The sequence below is a fragment of the Triturus cristatus genome, chromosome 7 (assembly GCF_964204655.1).
Source record: "Triturus cristatus chromosome 7, aTriCri1.1, whole genome shotgun sequence".
Classification (NCBI taxonomy): Eukaryota; Metazoa; Chordata; class Amphibia; order Caudata; family Salamandridae; genus Triturus; species Triturus cristatus.
Window position 1 is genome coordinate 1,513,336,067 of NC_140590.1, and position 24,740 is coordinate 1,513,360,806.

The following is a 24,740-nucleotide window of genomic DNA, read 5'->3' on the forward strand; positions in this document are numbered from 1 at the left end:
CTTCTTTTGTAACAGTAGTATGAAAAGCAGACATAAATGTGAAACAGAACCCTAGAGTTTAAAGATAAAACGAGATACAAAATAGCGTCAGTGAAAAAACAATTTTAGAATGAAAGAGACCATATACATTTTTTATCTTGTCCCTTTTATGAAACAGCCACGAGCAACACTTACCCGGAGCAGTAAAAGAAACTTTAAATGCCAGCAACCCCTTAGTTAAAAGGTGAGCATCGATGTCAAAAAGCTTTAGAGTTTCTGATTAGCAAATAACGATAAAAATCTTATTAATGACCTTGGGTATGATAAAAAATGTTGCACCTTTAAAGTGAGTGAGGTTAAATTTAATCGAGTTTTCTTTTTAATAGGAATAAACCGAACGGCACGGAGTTGCTTTGTGATCTAAAGACAAATAAGTGCGCAAGATAGGACTCTATGGGTCCACTTCTATGAATAACCCGAGAGGTACTACATAGACTTATATTGAAAAATGAAAATAATAAGTGTAAATTGGAAATCAGACAACTGATTCCGAATCAGGGAGTTCTATTCCCCTGATTATCAAACAACGGGGTGATTTTAAATAAAAGATTATAATATTTCTCGACAGCTTGGGGAACTGTGAAACACTGAGAAAATCTCTCTCAAGAGTTCAGCCCAATAAACAAGTTACCCTAGTGCGTTTGCACAGGTGAGTTTCTCAGGAATTATCTAGTGAATGTTATAAAGGCGATTCCTTATAATTGTCAACCATAAGTGAGAGTGCTAAGAATGTGCAGTGTGAATGTATGGAAACACTTACTATGCAAATAACGTTTCTTTAAACAAAGCTTGTGCTTTGAAAAATTCTGTAGCTATGTATGTACATTCAGGAGTAAATTGTTGGTTCAGTTAAAATAATGATGTCCATAATGTACTGAAAGAGATGCAAGATTAGGCAGAGCAATATTGCATGTAGAAAATATGATTTACATCATAAGTGAAAAAAATGTATTTATTTATGTATTAGGCAACTATTTCTGGACAAGGAGATACAAATAGTTATTGTCCTGAAGAAGGAGGCTACAAACAGCGAAAGCCTCCGAAACGCGTCGACGCAATGTATATGTGTTAAATTCGGAAGGGGCATACAAACTCTTTGAAATAGGGAAGTGAATCCTTATTCGATGTTGCCCATGAAGGGTCTGAATTAACTGTGATATGACAAAGTATATTGTCTTTTATTCTCCTTTTCTCCTAGAGTACTAAATGCTAAAATGTTTTTAATTTTCGTCGTCTTTTATAAAAATGAAATGTATATTTTATACTGACTATATGTTTATGAAAATATTTTTTGATGCAAATAAATAGTTTGTTCTGATACAATTGGCGCTCTTTGTGTGTAAGTGTTCCATCAGAGGGAGTGAGTTGTATAAACCCGATATTGGGATTCTGATTGAATAGAGTGATTGAATGAGTTGATGAGTATCTTATCCAAAAGGGAAACAAATCTTTTTACTTTACAGTCATTTGGTGCTCTATTTCCTTTTGGTAAATATTGAGCCCCTCTTTCTTGTTTAAAACTATAGTGAATTAGTTACTATATGCATAACCTGTTGTAGGAGCTGACCCTCAAAACTTGCTGACAGAATTGCAACAGATGTGGTTCACACATTACATATTTGCTTAACTAATTTGAAATATTCAGTGGAGAAAACAAGGGCTGTTCCTGTCAGTTCCGTGTTCTTAGAGTGGTAATGTGGCATATGTAGATGCTAGTTTGGTGTAATGCTCAACTTTTTATAATGCTATTGGGTGGTGAGCATCAGAGGGCAAAATTGCATCTATTGATTTGAAAAAGAATGTACGCTAGGTTTCTAACCCAGAAATAAACCCTTCTCTGTGCTGATCGTTTAAAGATTGCATATGTGTAGAAGGCAGAGCAAATTTCTGTGAAATGACTTTCCCAGTCTAATAAGTCCTTAATTCATGGCAGAGTATCCGGTGCATAGAGGCACAGTGAATGTTAGTAGAAAATAATTAACTACTAGTGTATAGACAATTGCAGTTTTCTCTCAATATAATACCCAAAACTCCCTTTCTCTTACTAAGTTACCTCTTCTCCATTTTTTTTTATTTATTTTTTTACAAAGATTGCAGTTTGTAATATGGGGTATGCATTAAATTGTAAACTCCTAAGAGACCATTTTCATTTACCTTAATTGATTCTCCTGTTATCGTGTCTGGAGCTTTGCAAAATGTCTGCTTGCCCTCTTTAATGCTAGGGACAATTTTAGCACAGGCTCAGCTCCTTTCTGTAGGACAGATCCTTCCAGGTTTTCAACAAGTTCCACACTTTTCAATCTTCACGAGCAACCCTTGGCAGACCTCGTAACACCCTTTGTAATCTCCTTAGTCTCTTATGCGGATGATACCCAGCAAGTATTCTCACTCACCCCGGACCTGTATCTCACAGCTCCTATTGTGGAACCATGTCTGGAGCTAGTTGGCAGCTGGGTGAACAGATCATGTCTTAAGCTGAACGGAGAGAAGACTGAACTGATGATACTTTGGAGCAATCCATCTCCATAATGGCCTTTGGGTTGGCCGGATCGCCTTGGCCCATCTTCTGCGCCCAAAACTGTCATAAAAAGTCTGGGGGTATGGTTAGATGAATCCCTTTCAATGGAAACGCAGTCCACTAAACTGTCAGACAGCTGCTTCAGAATCCAGCATTTGTTCAGCAAGATACTTCATCTGCTCCCTCAGATCTCAAGGAGGTTGGTAGTCCCGGCACTTATCCTCTCCCGCCTCATCTATGGCAACTCTGTCTACTTGGGTGCCCCCAAGGCAGTCATCCGTAAATTGCAGGTTGTGCAAAATGCTGCTGCATGTGCGTTGCTAGGGATCCCCAGACACACCTCAGTCAGACAAGGTCTGTCAGACGTTCATTGGCTCCCAGTGGCCCAAACAATTGAATTCAAGGCTTTGCCCATTGTTTATAGAGCTTTACGTTTACAAGGACTTCTTATCTCTTGCCAGCTTGTCACCCCCTATTCCCCCAAATAGGGAACTTAAATCAACTAACACACACCTGGCCACTATTCCTCCTATCAGAAGTGGTGGATGGTCCTTTGGCCTCAATGTTGCCAAACTGTGGAATTCTCCCCCCCGACCCCCTTCTCCCCAGTGGACAATAGACAATCTGATGTCCTTCCTAGAACTCATGTGTCTATTTAAGATCTAATCCTTGCTGAGTAACTCGTGCCATAGGGTCGCACCACATCTCAACCAGCGCTGGTATGCCTACGGATTACCATTCTCTCTTTAAATCGGAGTATAATAGAATCGTATAGTAGTATGATGTTTGAGAAACAAAACACGCTTGCATCTTGTGTAAAAAGGGATATCGCAAGACAGAAGCGAGTCTTCCAAGTGCATTACTATTCACCTATATATAGAGTGGCCGGGTTTTGGAAAAAAAATTCGGGACATTTCCCAAACACAGAAGTACTACAAATTTGCATCCAATTACTTAATTGACAGCACTCAGTGAGGTACTAAGTGGAATTCAATGCAGCATTTACACACATACACTATCATCTGTCTTTATTAAACTTGTTTCTGCTAAGGGCCCCTAACTAATTCTGCCCTGAAATCTGTCTAAACATGCCTCCTCCGGAGCTTAGTCGACTGACTCTGTCAGATGGTAAAAAACTGGCATCATCCAGGCAAAACTGGGACATTTGATCACCGTACCTGTAAACGACCTGAATCGCCTTACACTTATTCAATGCTCCATGATGAAGGATATTAGTATATGGTTTGAAAACCTAACTTGCTTCAACTAAGGATCAGAGCTGTAAATGTTTACTTTGTGTTGTGTATTGAGATTTCTGTGTTGATCTACTGTGTGTATATATAATACATTTAGCATCCTGTAATACAGATCGGGAAAGGTATGAAAACGAACTCCAGATTCACTGATGTAATTTTAAATGACTTTATTCATTTGGCCGCCTAACTGCTTAATTCTCCTCCTCCTACTCTCTCCCTTTCTCCCAACTGTCTTTCTCAGAACACATTATAATCCCACAAGGCTTCTGCATTCCACCTTCCACTCTATACCCTACATACTACACATCTTTCCCCTTTCTTTCAAATTCAAACAAAACTTTTAACTTCGGGTTTGAGGCATTCATAGTGTTGGAACATTTAACAGGGAAGTACGTATAATACAAAATTAATTTTCTACTAAAATAGTAACAATGATGAATACTGTAGAAGAGACAACTGAGTTAAGTGTCAGGGTTGACCAAGAAAACAGGAAAAAGGGGAAAGCTGAAGTATATGAACTTGTCTCACAAATACATTATTTTCTTTTAACCCTTAAGACAATCTTTTACATTTTATGGCAGTGTTACTCTCCTTCTGTTGCTTTGTGGTCTTTCTCCAGGTAATATGCTGTTACCGCTCTGTGAATTCTCAAACTTTTTTTCCATTTTGATTTTCTAGCCCCATTTCCAGTAATACCACCACCGTTGTTAAATTTCAAATCCGATCATCATCCAGTTTGACAGCATTCTTGAATAGTTTGACAACTTTTTGAGGAACCCCAATTTTCAAGTATGTAAGCAAACCTGTGGGTAGTAGTTTCACTTTGAGCCAGCCCCTTCCTGACACCTTCGTCCGCCTTATTGAATTTTTGACATCGTACCTCTTCTTTATTTGGACTAACCTTTCTTCCTGTTTAGCTTTCTAGTCTTCCTTCCCAATCACTGACTCTCCTTAAAGCGATTGACCCATGCTGGACACATCAGTGAGTGCCATCGGGTCGCAACACATCTCAACCAGCGCTGGGATGCCTATGGGTCGCCATGTGCTCTATAAATGGGAGTAGTATGATGTTTGAGGAGCAAAACAAGCTTGCATCTTGTGTAAAAAGGGTATTGCATGACAGAAGAGGGTCTTCCAAGTTCATTACTATTCACATGTAAATAGAGTGGCTGGGTTTTGGAAAACAAAATCAGGACATTTCCCAAACACAGGAGGACTACAAATTTGCATCGAATTACTTAATTGACAGCACTCAGTGAGGTACTTAGTGGAATTCAAAGCAGCGTTTACACACATACACTATCATCTGTTTTTATTAAACTGGTTTCTTCTAAGAGCTCCTAACAAATTCTGCCCTGAAATCTATGTAAACTTGCCTCCCCCGGAGTTCAGTTGACTGATTCTGTCAGATGGTAAAAAACTGGCATTATCATGGCAAAACCTGGACATTTGGTCACACTACCTGTAAACAACCTGAAAGGCCTTACACTTAATTCAATGCTCCATGATGGACAATACTATGGTCTGAAAACCTAACTGCTTCAGCTAAAGATCTGAGCAATGCCTCCTATTTCCTACCAGAATATATCAGTTTGTAGTCCCACCAAATGTGTAGAGAGGTTCCCTCTACTTACCCGCACTGCCAGCAAAGAGCCGAGGTTGTGGAAAGAAATGTATGTAGCTGAGCCGTAAGGTCCCATTATAACTTGATTTTGTATTCCCTCGGGGTGCTGCGTAGGTCATTCCAGAGCCAGTTCCATTCCTTGGTCTATATGGCCTTCTGTTTCCTCCCGTTTCACAGCGGACCTAAATAATTTTATAGGCAGGGGTGTGCGTAGCTTGATAAGTAAGATTGGAGGGTGTAGGCTTCATATTTTCCAACAATCATGCAGGCAGATAATGTTAAAATGCGTTATACGACAAGCAGGGTGCTTGAGAGGGTCTTAATGGGCAGTGGAAAGGGAGGGGAATGCAGATTGGGAGTGGTACTAATTGAGGGGGAAAATAATATTTTGCAAACTAACCAACATTTGTTAAGACTTTCAAAACAAGGAGGGAGAGAGGGTGTGTGATTGTCAAAATTCCACATGAAATCCGTCAGACACATCACTATACCCGATCCTCACCAATGGGTATGCTAATAACTTGACATATTCAACATAAACCTGCTAATGTGTGCCAAAGTATGGGGGACTCATCAAACAATTCCAAATGTATTAGCAAATGAATGCTCCTGAGACCCTTCTCATGTTAATTCAGCCCCCCTCCTTCATGGACCAGCATGACATCGAGAAACAACTAGTAGGCTAATCATGCTAAGTTTCTACAAAATGTCGTGCATGTCCACCAGGGAGTGCTAAAGTATTTGTAAGTCAAAAATGATCATCCACCATTGGATTTTCTGGTAACTTGAAATTCCACAAGCAGATGTAATTTTCTCATTGCCTGCCAGATATGATACAGATGCAGCGGACAGCTCCAAAGTTATAGGTTAATGAAAAGGTTTCTGCTCCTCGTGATGAATTGACACAAACTTGACATACTGGAAGAAAATCTGCCTTTCCAAGCTTCTTCCAAATTTTGCCACAGAGAGTCAAACTTATTAGCAAATGAGTATTCTTTTGCTGCCCACTCCCCTCCCATTTTAGATGGGCCCACATGATGGATCTGCTCGAATTTGAAAATACGATCATTATTCTGTGCTAGTGACTTCCCAATTTAATACATATTGGTCAAGTAGTGTAAAATGTATAAGCAAATCAACCAACATCTTTTCAGCTGGCTATATACTCAAAAGGGTTAACCCTTTAAAACCAATGAGGCATCTTTTTCAAATGTTTTTTCTTTAAAGCAAATGAAAATTACACCAAACCAATGAAAAGCTTCCTTCTTGAGAAAAGTTCTTCTTTCGTGCCAAGGTTGGGGTAAATATGCCCTGCGTTTCTGGCTGTAGGTAAGAGGGGAGCTAAAATGGGTCCTTTTAGATCTTTAACTTCTTTCCCGTTGATGGAACTGCATGTCATTTGAAATGTCTGACCTTGGCTGACTATTCTAAGCAAGCGGTCTCTCCAAAGTGGCCAGAGTTTTAGGCAAACCTATATTTGTAAAACACACAGTCTGCAGTTTCTATGGCATTGCAGCGGCACTGTTTGGTAGCCCAAAGTTGGATTGCCTGGCGATTCTGAGCTTTTCACGGCAAACTGTGATCCTTTTTGGTTTGTGGAACCTCGGTGATCAGTGTAGGGAATGACGATCTGTTAGGTAGATGTGTCAGATTTAAATAATTTTGGGCTTTGAGGACAAGGGCAGAGGTCTATCCGTAGTCACTTTAGAGACTTTTCAGTTCATACTTATGCCGTTTGTATGGGTGTGGTGGGCTTGTGGTGGAAGAAGTGCTGTTGGGAGCCTTGAAAGCTAGTCCATTTCATAGATGGTCTTTTGGTAGATGTTTTGTTAAGTTATATGTTAGTGGATGTTGTGTTTTGGCTGATAGTTCTGTAATCAGCTTGCGAGTACCTAACTATATTGAGTATCCTAACTTAGTTGGATGTGCGTGATGGTGTCATGGATCAAATGGTGCATGACGTCATGTCCAATTCCCCTGGATTTTGCAGACTTTATGTCAGTGGAAAGGTTCACACTTATTTATTATTAAAAAATATACAACAGTGGTACTGAACTTAAGTGTAAAACACTTATTAATGACTTGTAGATAGTCTTATTTTTTGAGAGATAAGACGTTGCGTGTGCATACTTGTTATTTACCACAATGTTATTTTTTGAGTAAACATTATTCTAGTTTAGGTTGGACACAGATTTGGTAGCTTTTGTATCATTTAGTACAGTTATTTAAAGGCACCTCATAGTAATCTATGAGGCTTGCAGTAGTCTGCTGCTACAGCAGTTCTAACGCATCTTACAACAGTTCTAATTCATCTTAATAACGTGTGTGATGTTAGGATCATAGCCCTTATCTCTTCTGAGCTTCCTTGTTGAACATTGACAACTCTTGTTTACAAATCTGTCATTTAAGGTTTATCCTTTCTGAGCGAGGGGTTTTCAGATATTTCTGGTCTCACCTTGGCACCAAGTGTTGATGTTTTTTTAAATGATTTTATTTAATTATTACATTTCAAAAACGTTCCACACCTCCCTAATTTTCTTGCTTGCTCTCCGACGCTTTTTCATTTTCTTGCTCGATCTTCACCGCTACCTTGCGGTTGTGTGTGCAGGTGGATGAGGAGGTACACGTAAGAATGATTATGCACATCATGCTTAATACCACAGCTACTAGCATATTGAATCGGTGTCCCCATGCAGCCTTGATATGTTTATAACATTGAAATGTTGTGAGCTATGTTGAATACAACAGAGTGTCAGAGGGATCAATAACGGCTGGTATGGAACTTCGGCTCATACATTTCAGTGCTTGTATTTCGGTTTCCCATAGCTAGTTTAATATAGTCTACCCTCAGTGTGTCTAATCCTGTAATAGCATTAGAGACCTTATTCCTCAGGCTATGCCTGCTGTTAGAACCCTTCTCCCTCGGTATAGGCCCTTGTCTGCGGGTTGGACCTGCAACTCCAGGGCCCTAAAAGGCAAATATAGCTGTTGGGATCAGGCTGTAATGCTATACCATGAGACATTCCATTCTGCCAATGTCCTGTGCCCAGTTCTTATTGCCAATTGGTGGCCATTTGACCAGGTACCAAATGTACTTATAGTTGTGGCAAGTTAACCTCTTTACTTTCAACTAAATGTGGCTCCAGCTTCTTGATTGAACACAGCATAGTTATTTATACATCTTGGCCCTACTTGCACAAACACTCCTGAAGACCACAATATAGCTTAGACCATGATTTGTACCCACAGTTGATATCAAGGATAAGTTGTTCTACCGATATTACTCGCTTCACTGAAATGTTGGAACGCTTCCAGAAAGTAAGAGCTTACATACACAGTCTGATCAATTCTCTTATCTCTCAATTCACTATATTACTCTTGTTAGTCCATGCGCCTTACCTAGTTTCTGTTCACTAATTTCATAAAATTGGAAATTGTATTCCTATAGTATTATGGATGGGGGTCCGAAGTCTTGCCCTGCTGATATAATTATGGTATACAGTCATCTGTAATGGGCAATATCATTTCCCACTCACTCTGAACACACTCTTCTGTCATTTTGTAGCTGCCCATGCATAAAACCAATAAAAAGTGTTTAATAAATATAGAATAAATACCAAAGATTTGTGATACATAAATGATTTTACCATGAAAAAGCAGAAGTTTTGTGCTTTCCATCTAAAAGGCCGAAATTCCCAGATCAAATGAGAAAAATGTGAAATATGTTTTAAATTTGTTTGGCCCTGGATATGTTTTGCTGTTTGGCATGTGTTTGAGAATCAAAAATAGTGGGTTCCAGCACTCACGTCTTTACATGAACCTGCTTCATCTTGGTCCAATAACTTTATGGCAGGCATAATTTCTGTAATTTGTTTGTTAAGTTAGATCTTTTTCCTCTGCAGATGATGCAACACAAGCTGGCCCTTTGGTTTAAAAGTAAAATTGTCTTTTGGAATTCCAACTTAGGTGGCTTTATGGTAAGGTGAACTCACATAGCTGACTAACAGAATATCAACTTCTGCCTCGGGTGTTAATGAAAGTTCCTCTAGTCGCTCTTTGTGTTTTAAGAGATTATAAGGAGTGTATGAATGTTTGAGATTATTGGTAAGAGTAATTGTTACTGGGACTTTTGGCAATCATTTTCAGAAAGCTGTTGACAATCGCACACCAGCTCAAGAAAATGTTACGGATTGTGAGTGGGAATTAGCAGTGCTAAATATGTAAAGTTATGAGTGCCGGTGTCCAAGGAACTACTCAGGAGCCGGCGGTTGGTGATATTAAATGTCAGCGCCGTTCCCCAAAAATGAATGCGGGTGGTGCCCCCACCAACCACTAGCTCAAATTAAGCATTGGAAATTAGGAACGAAGTTCAAGTGGTGGAGTAGATTGAAGAAAATGTATATTTCATTTGATCTTTGCTGGTAGGGAAGCTGTAGAGGGGTCTACGGAGGGTCAGTATTTTATTTCACATTGTTTAATTAAAACTTTGATGGATTTTAAGAAAAATCTCATTGCTCTGAATGGATGAAAAAGATATAGTCTGTGATTGGGACACATTTCATCACATTGGTGAAAGGAAGCTCATACCCAGATTGAAAGTTACTTATTTATTAGAGCTCCTTCGTACATGACTGGCAGTCAAGCAGGTTACACACATTCAAAAGGCGACACTCCAAACATGAGTCTTTCCAGTTCTTCTCTCCAGTCAGCGTAAAAGGTGACCCAGAGTTAGCCATCATGTTAACACACACACCTCTAACATGTACCTGGCAATATGGTCTCTTGACCATGAAAATATCTGTGAGCAAAACATTATTGTTCACATTTTGAATTTGCTCTTTGACATACAGAATAACACTCATCACTTGATTCCGAAGACCTAATATCATTCACAGCACCCACCGACCACTTTTATTTTTCCTTTTTCTTCCCTTTAGAGTTCCAAATAGTTTGGAAAACGTGTCCCTTCGTTGTATAATTTGCACACAAGTTGACAATAGCAGGACATAATGTTGTATTTCCTAAATGATTGGCACTCCCACACCTGTAACATTTTAAATTAGACTTGACCTTGCCCTTCTTAATGTGGTTGGTTCCCAACATTAGCCACATTAGCCACAACTTCTTTAGATGTTTGGGATACAGACATTTGCATCATGTGGGATGCTGTGCTTTCAATGCCCACAGCCAACTCTAGCCTTGTTTAAAGTGAAATTGAGAATGGGGACAGACCGTGAAAAATCTACTAGCCTACTCGCTATGGCGAGTCAGATTTTATCAGGTATAGCTATTGATGGGACTTGTTCTCCTTTGTGGCAAGTGAACTTAAACTGGAAAGGAACAGGTGTTCTGTTCATTCAGAAAGTGAATGAGTAATAGGGACGCCTTTAAATCTTATTTTTATATTGACACATTTGCTGTCTGTTCAAAGACAGAGGTCATATTTCAGTTTGTCTTTTTACTAATGGCTGCTTATCTTATCCTGGAAAATGGTGTTTACTTTTCTTTGTGTTATTACAGTTGGAGGTTTTGTCGGGAAACAGCCTTTACCACACAGTCACAACCACGCAGTGCCTTTGCAACGTGGGCACTATAAAGAACGTGTTGTTACCACGCGTTCCTTTAGCACGCAAGTCTTTGTAACTTGCATGCTACGGAACGCGTTGTTGGACTTGTGTTGGATTTTAAGTCCAACATAGTCTCTACTATTACACAGACTGGAGTTGGAATAATAAATTATACAATTCCGAACTCAAGCGCTTCCCAAAGGCTAGTCATTTTAATGACTTACTTGCTAAAGGAACGCGTGGTAATGACACGTTCGTTGTTTTGCCCACATTATAAAGACATATGTGGTAATTGCATGCGTGGTTCCGTTATACATCTGTTTTTGTCATATGATCTACCTCACAATCATTGTGAAAGAAAAGGCTGTTAGATCGTTTTCTTTTCAAACACACAGCATTTAAACAACTTGTAAATAAATAGTATAAATATTTTCAACATACATCCGGAATTACAAATGCCCATTTTTTTGTAATTCAGAAGTGTGATGCAAACAAAGATTTAAATAGGAGCAAACAAATTTTAACACTTTACTTGGTGATGTGCAAATGATAAATATTTGCAGAAACTCGATTTCTAAACATTGCTTACACACTGTATAGTTTTATCAGTAAAACCGCATGTCGGTGGCAAATTTTGTGGCCATTTCAATGGAAAATCTGCCAATTGCAAATGAATGTGCTGTCCCTTCATGTTTTAGGTACGTATTTATTAAAAGTGACAATTTTTAAACCTGGTTTGAGAAACATTCCTGCCCTGATGATAGTGCTGTTAATGAACCAAGAAGCAAGTCCGGGTTTATGTGTATCCTATATGTGGCTAGATTTGTATTATACATGGAGCAAAAGTTTAGTCTATTAAATCAAATAAAGGTTTTTGTACAGCTGACATGCTGAACTTGTGCGTTTGTATGTGCTTTCATATGTGATAATGAAAAAGCTGCTCATTGAATTAAAATCTTTGCCCAGGATCACATAATTTGAAACTCTTTTATGGCTCAAGATTATATAATTCGAACGAGTAGGTTATTTAAGTAACTAAACCTCCCGGTCTAGTAAAATTGTTGATTTTTCAAGGCCTTGGTTTGTAAAACGTCTTGAACTTTGCTGTTTTCAGTATGCTCCACTGCCTGATCAATTCGGCTTCAAAGTCTTTGGACTCGGATATTGACGCTAAAGTTCGCAGAGCACCCACATAACTTTCCACAAACTCACCAGATAATTTATGTCGTCTGTAGAACTTATGCAAGGTTGATAAACTGACTAGTTTGCCAATATGCCACCATCTGTTTGAATATACCACACATAATTATATTTGTATTTTCTGCTCTAGCCAACAACCAAATGGGGAAAACCTAATTTAAAAAATACCTCAATCTTGGCATACCGTCCAATATGAACGCACAATTCAAATTATTAAACAATGACAAAAAAAGTTTTCAAAACATGCAATGTAACAATAACATAAAACAATAGTAATTTGCTCTTTCCCTTCCCTCACCATATGCCTTGCTGCATCCTGCCTACTTGTACATTGCTCATTAGTTGGTCATTCCTCGGAGAGCAGAGACAGTCAGTGCACGCATTTCCCGGTTAGCTACGGTGCAGGGAGAGGTAAGCACACACCAGTGTCACTTTGTGTATTGTGTTTACCAAACATAGCCCACATAAGGAACAGGGCCAGGGTCCAACAAACATCTACTGAAAACCAGACAAGATTGTGTGTATCATCTGCCTGTTTAAACACTGGGCATGCTGGGAGCGTCAACCTGTGCTTCCCTGCCAAAAGTGTGTCTAGGAGGATGACTGCCACTACAACAAGGGGGCAGTGGCGGCTACCTTGGAACAGGGGTGCTGGGGTGTCGATTAAATAAAATAAACTTCTCCGCCACGTGCCTCTCCCGCCACCGCACGCCTCTCCTCATAATTGATCTGTGCATCCTGTTTGGATGCTCTGGTAGGGCCTGGGGAGGCTGGGCATGTACTTCATGTGCAACACAGCCCAATGGAGAACATGCCAAGTACTCATGACGGTTTGGCTGACCCTAGAGGGCCAGCCAAACAGTCATGTGCACTTAGAGGAGTGTAAACCACTCCTCCACGCTCTGGCGTCACAGAGCTCAGCCCCGCCCGACTCCCGCATAGAAAAATAAAATGATAACACCCTGTTATTATCACTTTATTTTTATTTTTTGCACTGCTGAATTAGCAGTGGGGCAACGCTCCGCTGCCTTAGCAGAGGAGCCGCCACTGCAAGGGAGTTCTCCAAACACCGACTGAACAACAGAGTGTTTCTATACGGAACATGGTGGGTAAATATGGAATGATATCACTATGCTGATGCCAGGAGTAAGCATCATAGAAGTATACAAGCGCTGGCATGATGCCAAAACGTTGTTCTTCCACTGGCATGACTTGTCTGCAGTGTATAACGCACATCACAGCAGCGTTTCACCACTGGCATGACATTGCCTCTGTGCACAACTACTGGCATGGCCTCACCACGGTGTGCAAAAAGTGGCATAACCTCACCACAGCGTACAACTACTGGCATGACAACCAGGTAGTGTTCAACCACTGTAATGGTATAAGAACTGTGTACTACCTCTGGCATGACTTCACTGCACTGAATAACAAACGGTGTGACATCATAGAAGGCTATAACCACTGGCATGGCATTGCTGCGGGGCACAGCCACTGTTAGGGTGTCACCACAATGTACTACAACTGGCATGACGTCCAAGCAGTAAATCACAACCTGTTTGGCATCAGAAACGGCGTCCAACCCCTGCAGTAACATCCCAGGTAAGTACAGCTCCCCATGGCTGTGTCTAGTAAACAAATGCTGAAAAATCCGGTACAAGGGGCTGTGACCTCTTCTCTTGCTATTATGGTCCATGGCCAGTGTTTGGTAAGTATCCTTACTCTGCACTTCTTCTGGAATGCGACTAAGGGCTCCCCTCTGTTACCCTATCTACCCCTGCAGGCAACCGTGAAATATGCCCATATCGGCCTGGCTGTCCCAACACACATTACCTGATCTCACCTTACTGAACATGGCAGCAAAATCAATCCAGATATAACTAATTATATCATTGCATGCTGATGAACAACTGTCCCCAATAGCATTCTTTGAACTTAAGGGACTAAGTCTTGTGCAGATGGTAAAATGTTATCACACAAACTAGCCTGCAAGTTTGTAAGTTGTAAGAATAGATGCTATTACCGCAGTTCCCCGCCTCAGCGTCCTGGACTCATTCAGGAACACTCGCAGGGTAGGTATACTTACCAAAAACTGCATCTTCAAGGAAAGTTTTCTTCGCAGAAAAAAAGACACACACACACACTCACTCCTCCACCCCCCCCCCGGATATCGGTCCCTGTGAGACGCACCCCACTAGACACACACTTCTTATCCCCTGACATGGTGCCCTGTGTTACTTACCATATCCGAAACACACGCTGATCATCCACAGACATCAGGCCCTGTAGCCCTTACCATCCAGGGACACACAGTACTCCACCCCAGACATGGGGCCCTTTGGTATATACTGCACTAAAAGACACACTGATCATACCCAGACATCAGGCCCTGCTGCCCTTGCCGTAGAGAACCCCAGACAAGGAAGCTATTTGGTATATAATGCACTGAAAGACACACTGATCATCTCCAGACATCAGGTCTTATAGCCTATACCGTGCTTAACCCCAGACATGGGATCTTTTGGTATATACTGCACTAAAAGACTCACTGATCATCCCCAGACATCCGGCCCTGTAGCCCTTACCGTGCAGAACGCAATTCTAGGCGGATCTGTGCTGTGGAAGAATTTCATGGCAGACCAAAAACTGTTTTTAATGTCTTTATTTGCATTCCCTCAAGGATTGCTGCTTCTTTGCCGTGTTGGAATTCAGTAGCATTGGCTAAGGTCGGCACGAGTTTCGCTTTTATGACAGCTAATGTTGGTTTAAACGGTAGACCACTTAAACTCTTCCCTATGGTGCAGAAAGCATATATCAGGCCATTTCCTTTCTTGATTAAATTATTGTTGTTTTAAAAAGGCACACTGATCATCCCCAGACATCAGGCCCTGTAGCCCTTACTGTGCAGCTCCCCAGACATGGGGGCCTTTGATATATACTGCACTTAAAAACACACGCAGCATTTACCGCACTGGGACACACACTGATCATCCATCCCCAGACATGGAGCACTGTGGTACTTCAAACACTCAAAAGGTGATGAGAGGAATGCTTGCAATTTGTCCAACCACTGGCAATCGCTCAGGATAGCACTCCAACCGATCATTCTTTTGACCACCGTGTCACCTCACTTTGGCCCAGCCAAATCAGTTCTTGACCCTGCTCCAGTAGGAACATTCCAACCCGAACTTTCCAGGCTATTACCACACAGTGTGTGTATCTTCATGCTTAAGGCTTAGTGATATGTACCATATTGTGTAATCTTACGCATAAGTTTACTTAACATACACCCTGTTTCTCCATACACCGCCACTCTCTCCCCATTAATTATCCATGCACTCACTCTTTCACTCATTTATGCATGCATCCATGCACGTCCTTATCTATTCAGCTGTTGACACACACACACACACTCACTCTCACTCATCCACCTCCACACGCGGGAACAGATGCTACAAGACGAGAAAAAAGTACTTCCACTTATTATTTGGCTTTTTAATGCGATCAGCATCCTTCTATCTCAGTTTTTCACAGCGCAGCACACCACTGCTTTTACACCAGAGCAACACTTATTGAGTGACCTATCTCTGGGCAACAAACATGGATGACTCGTTTGCTGTGTATACGGGGACAGAGAAATACAAAAAAATACATAATCTTCGTATTCCTGTCTAGCTTTCTGAAACTTGATGATAGGACCAGACAATAAAGGTCATCTCCATGGAAAGGCTTTTCCCTGTGGCATAAGGAAAGACAAGACAATTAGCGGTGAGTTCCTCGAGTGTACTTTTACACCAAAAATCAATTGGAGTGACCTAGTAATAAGCTCCTAATTGAAAGAAATACCTAGGAAATTGTCCACTTATTATACCTAATTCTTGTCTGCAGTGGGTTTTCGAGTGCCAGCATGGGTGTACACATCATTAAATCAAGATGCACATAGACCTTAACTATTAAAAATCATGCTCATGCGCTTTGTTTGGATTCAAATTCAGTATAGAACCAGAATAGTATATATTGTACTCATGAGTCATTCTCAGTGATGAATGAAATCCGTTTTAACTGTTTACAAATTGACATTATTTGTATTTATCCACATTTTTTGCTTCTACGTTTAAATGACCGAAATGTTGATACGGTTTTTCAAAAGATATCCCGCACAATGGGAAACCCCGGCTTGAAAAGCAGCCAAGGTCTGTAGGTAATTTGTTTTTTAAAACAAACTTTATTGAGTTCGTGTGGTACTTTACGCCAAACCCTGGTTGCATATATTTCAGGATACGGGAGATGAAAAATAAAATGGTAATTAATTACCATTTTATTTTTCATTTCTTGGGCTTTGGGGTTAATGTAAGTGGGGCGACGTTCCTCCGCTCCACAGAGGGTGCAATATGTGAGGAAGTGAAATATTGCAGTAAGTTCAAGAACTTGGGCGACGCCTTGGTCAAATGACGGAGAAGCGTTTGCAGGATATGGCTGTGGATTAACTTCTTTGGTGGTGAGTTTACAAGTGCCTTGTTGATGGATAACCATTTGTAGAACGCTAATTATCTGTTGAGAAGGTTACATGTGAAGTCTGAGGTAAGATGGTCTAGGACTCTAGGTGATGTACCTGGAACTGAGGATTTACGGCGATTGGACATAGATAAGATACCAAGTACTTTTGAATTGTGACCTGCATGTGAGTGCATCAAGGCGGCTTTGAAAAGGTGTCATGGAAATGGTGGCTTTAAAATGTATGCGTACGTGCATTTGCTTTTTATTTGAACTTAAGTCAGATACTATACACATATTGTTACTTTTCTCCTAATACATTTAATTTATTTCCTTGTCCATCTGTGCTTTTTGTTCTATTTTAGTCATGGTTGCTCTGATTTGCCCCCAAATCTTGGCACATTCTATAGTTGATAGAGTTCATGCTTGCCATGATATTAGCTTTTAGCTTAAGATAAGAAATATGCAATGGTATCGAAGCACCGTGGTGTGCTCCAGCGAGATTTATTGTGCAGTTGAACAAGTTCAACCAGGCGAATATATTGACAATTTTGACCCAGCAGTTAATTTTGGCATGCACCCCAATAAGGGGAATCCTTAACCCGAGATAATAAAATGATTCTTCTCAAATAGGCATAGGTGAGTGGGTTATGCCTCAAGCCACGTAATCGTGTCTCAGTGACGTGATGGTGTCTCACACTATCAAGCTCAGGTCTTCTGAGCAGAACAAATGCTTTCCCTTGGATAATTTTCTCCGGTGTAGTGGTGCAATATAGTTGGCCATGGTGATGAGCTTTCTTTGTCATGCAACTAAAACTATTCATTCAGCCATTTCTAATCCTATTTATTGGCAGAATTCCTGTATAGCTGTTGATGCTCACTGCCCGATCAGATGAAGGGCCGTACTGAAAAACAAAATTAGACCAACGTTGATGTTTATATTGGCCTCGCAATGCATATTACTAGAATATGGCCATGGGGCTTTCTTGGTAGGGTGATGGCAGCCTGTTCTGTATGGGGCCCCTACATGAAATTGTGGACCTGGGTCCCTGCAAAAATGTTTCACAAGCCTGGATCTAAAATGGATGCTATGGAATCCCTCCTCATCTTTGTCCTTCTGTATTTCATTTCCATTTTTAGTTTAAATATGTCAGCCAGAAAAAACCCCAGCAGGGTAGCACAGTACACCAGTGTTAAGGGGAACATGCTCTTTCACTTTGTCTCCATCCTGAGGGAACTGACCCTCAGTTTGTAAGTACCTCTAGTGTGGACAGACACAACTTTGTATTTATGCACAGTCGAAGACAGTATCCCCAGGAGATTATTACTGCACTACCTTTTATTTAAAGTAGTAGCAGCCTTCGTTACTGTACTAAGAAAATGAGGCTGACATTTACAGAACTACATGTGCCTAAACAGAGTATGTTCTAGCAGTCACTGCGTGTCGGAGTCCGAACCGGAAACACCATACGCCGCCAACCAATCCGAACAAACTGAATAACTTCTTACTTTACTATCCTGAAAGCACTTTGAGGTCTTGTTAGGGTTATGAAGCGCTATACAAATGTTACCATGACTTATATGTTAATTTCTTACCAGATTTACCCTATTTTAGTAGATATGGTGCTGTCAAGTCTGGATTCCCACTCATCCTTAAACTTATTAAGTAATACACGTGTATATAGATCATATAAACCAAACACGGAGACACCTTGTTATATAGAGCTTCATTTAGAGATTACTCCGTCACAAACATGACGGATATCCTGTCTGCCGTATCACAAGTGCCCTTGGATATAATCTGACGGAGTAACCCGTTCACCAAACTCTAAATCAGACCCATAATCCTTTAAAATGTATCATATTTAGACTGTGTTGGAAGAGTAGCACACCAGGGCTCTCTTTTCACACACGGTTTTGATAATTGTATTGGACTTCAGTAGAATTCTCTTGTGTCTGCTGAACACTAACATCCTTTCATCATAAACGCGTACATATGATAAACATAATGCCACTGAATTAGGATGCAGGGTGGACCGAATTATATGATGAGGAAAGGCAGATGAGATGGCTGTTATATGGCACCTGCTTCCATTAAAAAATATGGGGTTCAAGATATTGGACCTACAAAGAGGTAACCTATAGATCTGTGATTCTTAAGTATGAAAGCGCTGTTGAAATAAAAGCACTTCAGAGAAAGTGGCTATGATGTCATCATGACTATGTATTCACGGTGAAACTACCACTTTGAATTGCATCCAAGCATTTATATTTTGTGTTTCCTTCTTCAGACAAAAGCCTCTTCACAGTTTATCAATGAGGAAGTTTACACTTTTAGGACACAGCTGCTTAACTGGCAGTTTGCGTGATTTGGAACCTGAAGGTGAGCAGTTAAATTCTCTGCGACTGGCACAGCTTTGCACACTGTGTGCCACAGTTTTATAAGTTTTGATTACTTTGAGTTAGAAATAAGTTTTGTTAAAATGTGCAAGTTGCGCAGCAGGTGATGGAATATGCGGTGAGAACACCAAGAACATATTTACGCAGAAAATGCCTTCGCTACTTTTTCCATTGGCTTGGACTGTATGGCACAAGGATTCCAGTTGTGCAGAAATCTTTGCCATTGAGAGAGTGTTTGTCTCTCAGAACTCTGTAAATTGCTTTCACTCGAGTTGTCCATCATTCTCCCACGTGAATTTTAAGACCATTCCGAAGCACCTACTTTTTGGACAGGACTCTTCAAAGACGATTGCTAATTCACACAGTGTGCTGATCTGTATATCGCACATTTATACGTTTGCAAAATGAAGATAACATGTGCAAGGGTTGTTAATTCAGGTGATGTATTGTCTTTGCACTTGTGTATCACCAGGGCATGGAATGTGGCAATACTCTGTGTGGGATTACCATTTCCACTCAGTATTCCCACCCCATTATAGGGCTGTTTCTAAGGTTTGTAGCTGGGGAGGAAAGCAAACACGGGAATCATGATTCTCTGCTGATTCCAGCATGTTAGGCCTCATTTTATATTACTTTCCCCTAGATATTTTGTCTGCTTTTAGTGGACGAATAACCCAGGTGGAACACTTCCAACTGGATGTTCAAAGAGGCAAAGATGCCATTGCCCTGGTGAAAGCAAGGAAAATGACCCCTTTCCCGGTGGGGTAGTAACCTGAAGCAATTATCAGGATTCACTGGGGTGCTCAGGGGTCTGGTGCAACTGCTCTTGCTGCACCAATTATAGTATGCCCCTGCTAGCAGAATTCATAATCCAGATTCGGCTAGTAACTCATGCATCCCTGCCAAGTTCCACGCATCAGGCTTTAAACTAACACATTTTGTTGTGGTTGTCCGCATCACCGCACCAAAATGCGAAGTCCAGCATTTATAGCGCCTCATGAAGTTGCTAACAAATGGATACGGGTGCGCTTCTATTAGGGCTCTTTGATCTCCACAGCTGCATTCAAACTGGAAGCTAAAAGATTCCTAATGAAAAAGTTCTTAACTTAAATGGGTTATGATCATCCGCTCGAAGTCTCTGATCCTACAACCGTTAGACCTTCATTCGATGCTACTCTTCTGTACCTTACCATTTGCCCCCTTCTTAGCCCGCTATATATTATCTGTTGTATTATTCTCCTTTGATCCCTTTGTACGGTAATTATTCATGTTTGTTATGCTTTTGTTGATGTCGATATTGTACTTATTATCTTCCTTCCATCTTTTTGTAAAGCGTTCTGATATCTTTCGGGATCTTGTTCGTGCTATATAAAACTTTATAAATAAAATAAATTGAACAAAGCACGGACCGCGCGCATCTCTGGCAGCCCACAGTGTGTTACAAACTGTAATACACTGTGCTGTGCAACTACTGCTCTGCTCTGGTGTTTAATTATAATCTTCATCTGCCAGGAGGTGGTTCCAGTCATGCCGGCCAGGCTGACTCAGCTGTGATCTCACTAGCTTCAGCCCCACGGCAGCGTTTGCATCATTGTCCATTTGCCACCGGAGACAGAACATTAGGTCATTAAGTAGGTGGCGTGGGTGGAAGTTATATTTTGTACATTTTGTTTTGAAGCCGCCACTGCTCGCACCGCCGCCTGTGCCTCTCATCATGATGCCCTGCTGTCAGTGACCGGACCAGGCTGCTGGATACTGCTCGTCACTGTCGTGGGGCTCACAGTCACTCTCGAGACCGATGGCCACCTGCCCGTGCACACGCTGCTGTTGCTACATTTTGCTGCCAAGGCAAATAAAACTGACTGTCTGGAGGACACACTAGCACAGTGCTGGTGAAATACAGAGGGCCAGCAGCTACACTGCCAGACAGTCAGCCGCCCTTCAAAATGGTGTGCTCAGAGCCGGATGCCAGCCACATTGATATGGAATAGCTGGGACAGGAGCAAAGCCTGTCCCGTAAGAGACTGGTCCATCGAGGTCAGGTGAGCCTCAATAATCTTAGATTTAATTATATTATTTTATATATAGTGTGAACGTAGGCTGGACGGACATCAAAGCAATTCTGCAATCACAAGACAATAGAACAGGCCACAAGGTTGTTGATACAAACTAGCAGGAATATTGTACTGTTTGGCTCATGCGTGATCGGCGCAACGGGCACAGCCTTTTGCTGACCTCTCTACGTTGACAGCACAGCAGTGGATGCTGACACTGCTGGGTGTGCATTCAATCAGGACTGCTGGGGGTGCATTTAATCAAGACTCTCCTTAACTTTTCTTCGAGAGTTAAGTGCTGGAGGCTTCCATGTGCAGATTGAAAGCAAGACTGAATAATTATGATAATTTATTAGCAGATAACTGAGATCATGCGCTCTGACGCCTCCCACATCCTGGTTTGGTACAGTCTGGTCCCACAGTGCACTTCCATTTCTGGTGCTTTGCACCAGTTTTAAGACTATCTTAAAGTTTCTCCTTGTTCAAATAGGTGTAATTTCTGACATTTATGTTTCTCTCATCTTCATTGCTTGATTTTGCTCATGAGAAAGTGTCACTCATAGTCGTTGAATGTCACTCATAATTACATTGAAGTAATGAAAATGTCTCATAGGAAATCTGAAACCTTGGCAGCTATGCTCATGTTATCGGCCAAACTGGAATATCGGCCAACCGATTCTACAAAAACAAGCTCTCCCAGAGATCTATAGCGGTGATGTCTGAAAAATGTGCTCTAGAATTATGAACAAAGCGATACCAAAGGGGATAATGGACAGAGCGTTTGAGCAAATCAAACACTCACCCCCAGTCAACTGATCTGGGTTTAATCCATCATAATTCTTTAGCTCATTCCACCACCCCAGTTCAGACATGGCCATATGCAAATCAGTCTGACCCTGTGCCTCATGGGAAGAGTCCAGCCCGAACTGTCAAGCCATGTCTTCCCAGGACCGGAAACAAGCATCCTGGGACTGGTTTCGGGTTCATAACCCTCATCAGCCAGGCTATCTTGAATCTAGTGTCAAAGTGAGCAAGGGACCCACGTCTGGGCATACCCTGCCAACTTAGGGCGAACAAAGCGATATCAAAGGGGATGATGGACGGAGCGTTTGAGCAAATCAAACACTCACCCCCAGTCAACTGATCTGGGTTTAATCCATCATCATTCTTTAGCTCACGACACCACCCCAGTTCAGACATGGCCATATGCAAATCAGTCTTACCCTGTGCCGCATGGTAACAGTCCAGCCCAAACTGCCAAGCCATGTCTTCCCTGGACCGGAAACAAGAATCCTGGGACCGGTTTCGGGTTCATAACCCTCATCAGCCAGGCTATCTTGAATCCAGTGGCAAAGTGAGCAAGGGACCCATGTCTGGGCATACCCTGCCAACTTAGGGCGAACAAAGCGATACCAAAGGGGATGATGGACGGAGCGTTTGAGCAAATCAAACGCTCACCCCCAGTCAACTGATCTGGATTTAATCCATCATCATTCTTTAGCTCACTCCACCACCCCAGTTTAGACATTGCCATATGCAAATCAGTCTGACCCTGTGTCTCATGGGGAACAGTCCAGCCCGAACTGCCAAGCCATGTCTTCCCTGGATCGGAAACTAGCATCCTGGGACCGGTCCAGCTACTATAATCAACACTCGTATGCTGGCAGAGTGTTCATGCTCTGAGGATAATTAGACAGCAGTTGTAAGCACATCGCTCACTCCGGTAAGAAGCAAGCTTCCATTGCTCAGGGGGCTTGTCAACTGAGGAAATAATTCTGAATCCGCCATTGTACTCCCTCATATAGCACTCTGACGTCTGACCCACTCTCAATAACATGTAAAGCAGAAAAGCAAATAAATGTATCAAAGATTTTTCTTTCAGCTGGAATGGTACGTGAATGTATTCTATTACTACAAATATGGGATGTGGCCGCCCCTGTGAGTATGGTTTCAAGCACTAATAGGTGATGAGCATTGCACTTAGTGTTGGTGAAATGGCAAATGTTCTGCAGCATAGACTATGGTAGAGGTGTGGCGCAGCGGCCAAGATGCCTGACTCCGGACCACGGGGTTCACGGTTCGATCCCTGGTGCCGGCGGCAGGTCAGCCCAGCACCATGTGACTCTGGGCAAGCTCGCTTCATCTCCCCGGGGGCCCCCAGCGTCGGGAAACCACTTAAGAGATAGCTGTGCGCTTTACAAATTCAAGGTTATTATGTAGTGTGCATGATCTATCTATTCTAAATATGAATACTTTACAAAGTTCAGTCAGAAATTCTCATAGGCGTAAAAATAGTTTAGTTCTGCATTTTTTGTCTTATTTCAAAGCATGTCTGTGCTCTTGTTAAGTCAGCTTTCAAGTTTAAGTGCTTAGCTTCCGATTACACAATAAAGCAGTTAGTATTGTTTATAGGTACCCGAGTCAATTCTCAAGGACATTCAGGAGGACGTGTAAGTAGTACTCCTGTAGGAATCATTTACAAATTGTTAAATGTCTTTGTAAATTGAACACCAAAACATCTCAAATGGAAGTGTTCAGGGAACATTCATATAGATGGAAAGAACCGTGCCGTCCTTGCGTGTTAATTAATAGAGTGGACACGTAGAAGTTTTCAAATAATAAGTTTGATTCTGTGTTGCAATTAATTTAAGTAGTTATGCCATAAATTCAACCATTCATCATTAATTCATTCACCATCATTCATCATTCACGAAGAAGTCGGTGGAGGAAGGCTTTTATGAGTACCCGAAGTAGTACTATGAATTGCACATGAACGTTGCTCTTACTTGTACACCTGTCTCTCTCAGCCCTAACACCTCTCTCTCTTCCCCCACACCTCTCTCTCTTCCCCCACACACCCGTCTCTGCCCCACACACACCCGTCTCTGCCCCACACACACCCGTCTCTGCCCCACACACACCTCACACTCATCTCGGTCTCAGCCCCATAACATCTCACTCTCGCACAAACGCGTTTGTTTCTCTTCATTCGCGCCACACTTTCCCCACCTTACCTTCCATGAGAAATCTGCTGGAGCCAGGGGTTTTCAACAGCACTGTGAGGTCGGCGGGCGGTGGGACGACGGTAGGTGCCCTTCAGTCCACCAGGCACGCAGCCCACTCGCACCCTATGTACACGCGGCGATGCGTGGAATTCAATCAGTTAAACATTAACCCTCGCCCCGTTGTTAAACATAACACTTTCCCTCACTTCGCGCGGTTGACCCATATTGTGCTCAGAGTGGAATTTTTGATCTTTTTTTTTCTTTTTCTTGTCCGGTGACCTCTGTGATGTGCAATGCCCGAGCGCGGCGGCAGAGCAGCCGAGCTCCGAAGGGACGCCTGCAGAGACGAAGTAGGCCCTGCCCCCGCCGCAACCCGTGGGTCCTGGACCGGGATATTCACCTCAGGCAGATCGGCGCGAATGCCGGGCGCTGGCGGCTGCTGCTGTTTTCTTAGCCGCGTGTGCGTCGAACCGCTGCTGCTCATTAGGGAGCCGTAGAACAAACTGCAACAACCTTGGGCTTAACAACCCCCACGGGGAGGCGCCTGCCGTTCTGCCTGTGACAAACGCAGGTGGCAGGCCAC

The 24,740-nt window shown here is 41.9% G+C and overlaps 2 protein-coding genes across 4 annotated transcripts in view; one reads left to right on the plus strand and one right to left on the minus strand.

Moving 5' to 3' along the window:
- The window catches only part of LOC146812269 (putative beta-1,3-galactosyl-O-glycosyl-glycoprotein beta-1,6-N-acetylglucosaminyltransferase 7), a 68,635-nt gene extending 43,984 nt beyond the window's left edge, over positions 1–24,651 (minus strand). The window contains exon 1 of one of the 3 annotated variants that reach the window (XM_085619274.1): positions 24,558–24,651. The gene's annotated coding sequence lies outside the window, so the exon portion shown is untranslated. Of the gene's footprint in view, positions 1–5,447; positions 5,539–24,166; positions 24,497–24,557 lie in introns of those variants that run through there. The other 2 variants (XM_085619272.1, XM_085619273.1) reach the window with 2 other exon arrangements.
- Positions 1–24,740, plus strand: part of RTF2 (replication termination factor 2) — a 399,848-nt gene that overhangs the window by 182,211 nt on the left and 192,897 nt on the right. The window lies entirely within an intron of this gene.